The sequence below is a fragment of the Uranotaenia lowii genome, chromosome 2 (assembly GCF_029784155.1).
Source record: "Uranotaenia lowii strain MFRU-FL chromosome 2, ASM2978415v1, whole genome shotgun sequence".
Classification (NCBI taxonomy): domain Eukaryota; kingdom Metazoa; phylum Arthropoda; class Insecta; order Diptera; family Culicidae; genus Uranotaenia; species Uranotaenia lowii.
The window spans coordinates 350,140,017-350,145,596 of NC_073692.1; the positions used below are offsets into that span (position 1 = coordinate 350,140,017).

The 5,580-nt window shown below is 30.6% G+C and overlaps 1 non-coding gene across 1 annotated transcript; it reads right to left on the reverse strand.

Annotated features, from left to right (window-relative positions):
* Nucleotides 1-2,981: 2,981 nt before the first annotated feature.
* LOC129750195 (U6 spliceosomal RNA) lies at nt 2,982-3,088 on the reverse strand. The gene has a single exon (XR_008738332.1). It is a non-coding gene; the product is annotated as a U6 spliceosomal RNA (small nuclear RNA).
* Between the last annotated feature and the right edge of the window lie 2,492 nt (nt 3,089-5,580).

The following is a 5,580-nucleotide window of genomic DNA, read 5'->3' on the forward strand; positions in this document are numbered from 1 at the left end:
GATTCAGATTTCAGATTCAGATTTCAGATTCAGATTTCAGATTCAGATTTCAGATTCAGATTTCAGATTCAGATTTCAGATTCAGATTTCAGATTCAGATTTCAGATTTCAGATTCAGATTTCAGATTCAGATTTCAGATTCAGATTTCAGATTCAGATTTCAGATTCAGATTTCAGATTCAGATTTCAGATTCGGATTTCACATTCAGATTTCAGATTCAGATTTCAGATTCAGATTTCAGATTCAGATTTCAGATTCAGATTTCAGATTCAGATTTCAGATTCAGATTTCAGATTCAGATTTCAGATTCAGATTTCAGATTCAGATTTCAGATTATCTAAAAAGATTCAAGAAGCTTATTTCAATTTTTTTAAATAATCATTCTCTATTTTAAAATCAAAAGATTTACTACGCAAAGAGGCATCAGCATCAGCACAATCAATCAACAAACCACGCGGCGAGACGGCAGTTCCTCCTGCTGCTGGGTTGGGTGGTAGATTTGGTGAGCGACAAAAAGAGAGCTTAAGGATTTGTTTCTCCCGCGGCTACGTGAGGGGTGCGAGATTTGTACACCAACCTGTTGAAAACGTGGACCAAACTGGTTGAAATCTGGCAGCTTTCAGTAAATTCGAAAAACGTTGCTACAAATTTTCAAAACACCACACAAAATGTATGTCAATCGAAAGAGGAGATTCTAATGAATCTCTAGGTATATAAAAAGTGACCAATTTGAGTTCAAATTTTAGAGAAATCACGCTAACAAAATCGCGTAAACCCACCGACACGAGGGGGAGTTTGAAAAATGACAAAAAAGATGTGAGTTTCATTACCATATACTGAACAACTGAGATTTTTGAGGAACCAACTATGTTCTACGAAAATAATAATAAAGTTAACAAAAAAAAAACTAAAATTTGAATTTAGAGAATCGATCCATTGGTAACTGAGATACAGCAATGCAAAGCCAAAATTGGGTGACTTTTTTGAAGTAAGAATTTTTTCTACCGGAAGTTCCGGAATAGCGGCCAAAACTTCCTTTGGACCACCAAAAATTTATACATCCATGGATAGGTTTATTCTTGACAATTCCAAATATTATAAAATCAGCGCAATATTTGGAACCTGTCTCAAGTTATAGGCATTCTAAAAAGAGCTCTTTTTCGGGACTTTTTTCATTCGGAATCAGCTGCTGGTGATTTCGTAAAATATTTCGACTTTATTTTTCAATATTGAGAAACTAGAATAAATTATCTATACAATGAATTAAAATTCATCGAAATCGGTCAATATTTGCGGCCAGGGGAACTTACGCAAACTCTCGGGTCATATAGACCCGAACAGCCTAATTACGGATTTTTTTGAGGGAGCACTTCCGGTGGTCACAGGAAGTTGCCTGGTACTACAGATTGTGTATTTCGTGATTCCCCAGGGAGGTTTTTTAAATCAAATTTTTGCGATTTTTTCTCGAAGAGTTATGATGATTTGAATGTGCGCTTCGGGTCATATTGACCCAAACGACTTTGGAAGGTTAAAATATCAATGTTAAAATTCCATTAAAGCTTCAAAAGCTTTCCTAACTTTGATACTTGATTCAACATAAAAATTTAAAATTCAATCAAAGTTTGTTTGAAAACACAAACCTGGCAAAAATTAGAAATAAAAAAATCTGGATTCAATTCAAAGAATTCGTTTTTTTTAAATATCTAGATTTTAATTTTGAAAACTTTCATTACAGGATTTAAATTATCAAATATATATAAATTATAATTTTTGAGTTTGTTGTTTTTTATCCTCAGGTAAAAATTCATCTTGAAATTTAATTTAACATTTTTAACATGTATTGCAGACTCTTCAAAATCAAAGGTTCTATCTTAAATCTCTAATTTTAATCAGGTTAACAAGAGTAGCAAATCAACCTTATTTGAACCGTAAGTCTTATTTTTTACTTCTATTTCTGAATATTTGATACATTTTCACCCATGCTCAAAATGGATTTGCTTGTCGTTCGAAATAATAAGCTTGCTGATGTAAGTGAGTTGAATTTTTTTATCTAAATAAAGTGTTATCGATCAAATTTGCTGAAATCCTGGGAATAACAAAAATTTCACAAATTCCCAAGCAAATTTTTTCAAAGAATATACTCTCTCGTTCTTTATCGTTAATTTTTCTGAATCATTTTTAAACAGATTTTATCAGTTAAATTTAAGTGCTACTGGGATAAGATTTCTAACGCTAGTTTAAGAAAATATCTTAATGTTGTTAATAGGAATTGTTATTTACCAAATGGAAAAAAAACTGAATTTGTCAAAGTTTGGTATAACATCAGGGAAAATTTGCACAGATTTTTTGGATCAAATACAAAATAACAATATGAGTGTTATCAAGAACATTGATTTTTTTTTTCAAAAAATTTAATGCTAAGTTTTAATTCAATCGTCTACGAAATTAGCCTTTTTGACCAATTTGATAAAATAATTATATTTAAAAAAAATCTGGTAAGATAATTTTTCATACAACTTTATTTTTGACTAAAATATAAAAAAAATCATCAATGTGCTCATGATTATTCTTCCGATGTTTTTTATTTGCGTTCACGAAAAATTAGGAAATTTCAATTTTAAACTAGAAAAAAACTCCAATATTACGTTTCTGGCAATGATATCGCACTTACACGCTAACTTACACGAGTACCTTCGATCTGTTATACCTACAATAAGACTGGGAACTCCTTTTAAAGCAGGGGTGAGCAACCTTTTGAACCAAAACGGGTAAATTTTTTTTATAACTACAAATTTTTGGCGAAAACAAATCTGAAAAAGGAAAGATAAAACGAATTCACATGTTATAAAATATAAATTCAACACGACTTTTTAAATACCCCATATTGAAAAGGTACATCATCAAATCTTTGTTATTTTTAAATTCTCTCAATTTTTTTAAAGTACTTCTTGGCGAACATTCGTTCTTACAACATTCTTATTTAAACCGGTGGTACTATTTTTTTTAAAATGTCATCCTTGCACAGGGGCCATGCTAATCTTCTCTGTATCGTTCCAATTTTAGTATATGTCCAGCCGAAGCTAGGACCTATTCGTCATCACTTCCATTTAAAATTCTTCTCGAGCTGAAAAATATTTATTCTAAGAAATCACCGTCTTCTTAGCGTTGGACGTTAAATCGCTAATAGACTTTCTGTAATTTTTTCCACAATTAAAACTTGTTCTCAATGCCTAATTTTTTTTCTACGAACGGTAAAAATCCCGTGGTTTAAATTGAAATTTTGTATTAGATCATAGCATTGAGATGTTGAGCAAGGTTGTCGAAATCACAAAAAAATTTCAATTTCACATATTTTTAAGCAACTTTCTTCAAAACTACATTCTTGATTCTAGAATGTTTATCCAGATTTTAATATTTTTTTAAATTTTATTTAGATATCATTGAGATAAGATTTCTAGAGCTATCACGGTGTCTCTGGGAGAAAACTTTATTTTTCGAAAATCGCATCGCTAATTTTTGCACCATTCGAAAGATGGGACTTTCCTCTTTCATTTGAGCCCAAATTGAAAATAATCCATCGGAGGGTCTAGAACAATTTATTTTTCTTTGAAGATTTTTAACCTTTTTAATGTTTTTTTCAAAGACAAAATCATACTTCTTACTGTGAAAACACTTGTCTTACCTTGAGCGTTAACCCAACTCCATATGTCAAGAACATGATTTAGTTTTCTACCAGCTTAGTTATTGATTGTAGAGTGTTGAAATATTCAGGATGATTTATTTACATGTGAAAAATTATATTTTACATAAATTTGTTCAGAATAATGTGAAGTAATGAGCATTTGTGGGGTTTTATCATGAAAAAAAAGTCTCCCACTTTTCTTAAAAATTTAGTTATTTCTGAAGGTTTTCATACTTTTTTACACGGGTAATACAAAGATGGCAAAGTATCATATATAAATGAAATAAAAACAACGTCTTTTAGTTTATGTTTGATTGCATAAATGAGCGTTTTTAAAGGTAAAAGATAAGGTAAAAGTGTGGTCGATTTGAGTTTTCAAGCGAAAATTCAAGATTGTTTATTTTGTCAAAAGTACACGAACTGAACCCAATGTTTTTTTTGATTTTTTTTTCCGATTAAATGGAAACTGTTTGGGCAGACCATTACGGAAGAAAAGAAAAAAAAAACAACTTGTCTTGTAATCGATTAGAACGGAAGAGATAATTTATTTCAATTCAATCCATAATTACACTTTTTCCCGCGAAAAACGGTAACAATTTTACACAAAAAAAAAAAACTAACTAGCAACACTTATTACAACCATAAAAGACAAACGATTAATGGGGGCTAACTTAGGGTTGCCATCCGTCCCGCAAAAACGGGACATGTCCCGCCGTCCCGCTTTTCTTTCAAAATGTCCCGCTTTTTTTCCAAGGAAAATTTGTTTAAAAATCACAGACTAACACCGTAAAAAAACAAACTTTATCCTCTTTATGATGAGGTCTTCTATCTCAAACAACACAACAACAAAAAATCTAATAGGTCATTTTTCTCAAACTGAGTATCAATTTTTTCAGAGTTTACATAAGGCAATATTAAAAGCTCTTAAATTACAATAAGATTCGGATCAATTAATCGTTCTTAAAGCGCGTTCAACCAATGGAATAACTTTAGTTTATTTGATGAAAATATTGCTTAAGTTGCTTCTAAATGATTATAAAACTTAATTTTTCGACAGAACCTAAGTTCAATTGCCTTTTACACACCATCTTTTTCAACTTAATTAGTCAAGTATTCAATGAATGGATTTGAAATATATTTTTTAATACACAAGGGTATTTTACACGATATTAAATTCGCCGTTTACATGTAGGACTTGAAATCTTTCTCTCAAATAACGTGTTAATCAAGGTTGTCGAAATCACAGATAAATCTATAATTTCAAAGAATTTTGAGCAAATTTTCATCACAGAACACAGAATTTTTAAAATACTCACAGATTCCACAAAACCTTTATGCAAATTGACATGAATTTTTAATGAAATTATTGAAAAAAAGCGTCACAGAAAACTATAACAGAATTTTTGGATAAAATCTTATAATGTCAGTTTTTTTCATCGTCAAAACACAGATTTTTTTTTTGAAAACCTTGGTGTTAATTTGCGAAAACCGTGAAAAATAACCGTGTTTATGGCAAAAAAACCGTGTAAATAGAAGTCATGTAAGAAAACTTTAGCAAAATCAATCCGTGTTGAAAAAAATCGTAGTGTTCTTTCTATAAATAACCTTGGATAATGGTATACGTATAAGTATGGTAATACAATTAAGCTTTTTTTTTAGAGTTTCTTAAATGTCCCGCTTTTTTTCTGCTGTATCCCGCTTTTTTGTCATGAAATGTCCCGCTTTTTTCTGAAAGTACTTGGCAAGCCTAGGCTAACTTGGTTTTCAGCTTAAGGTGACCAATGTTTTTGAGAATCAACAGAAAAAGAAGATTAATAAAATTTCAATCAATCAAACAATGTTGATTTGATGTCATACTATTATTTGGAAATATTCTCTCAATTCACTTTAAGTTGTC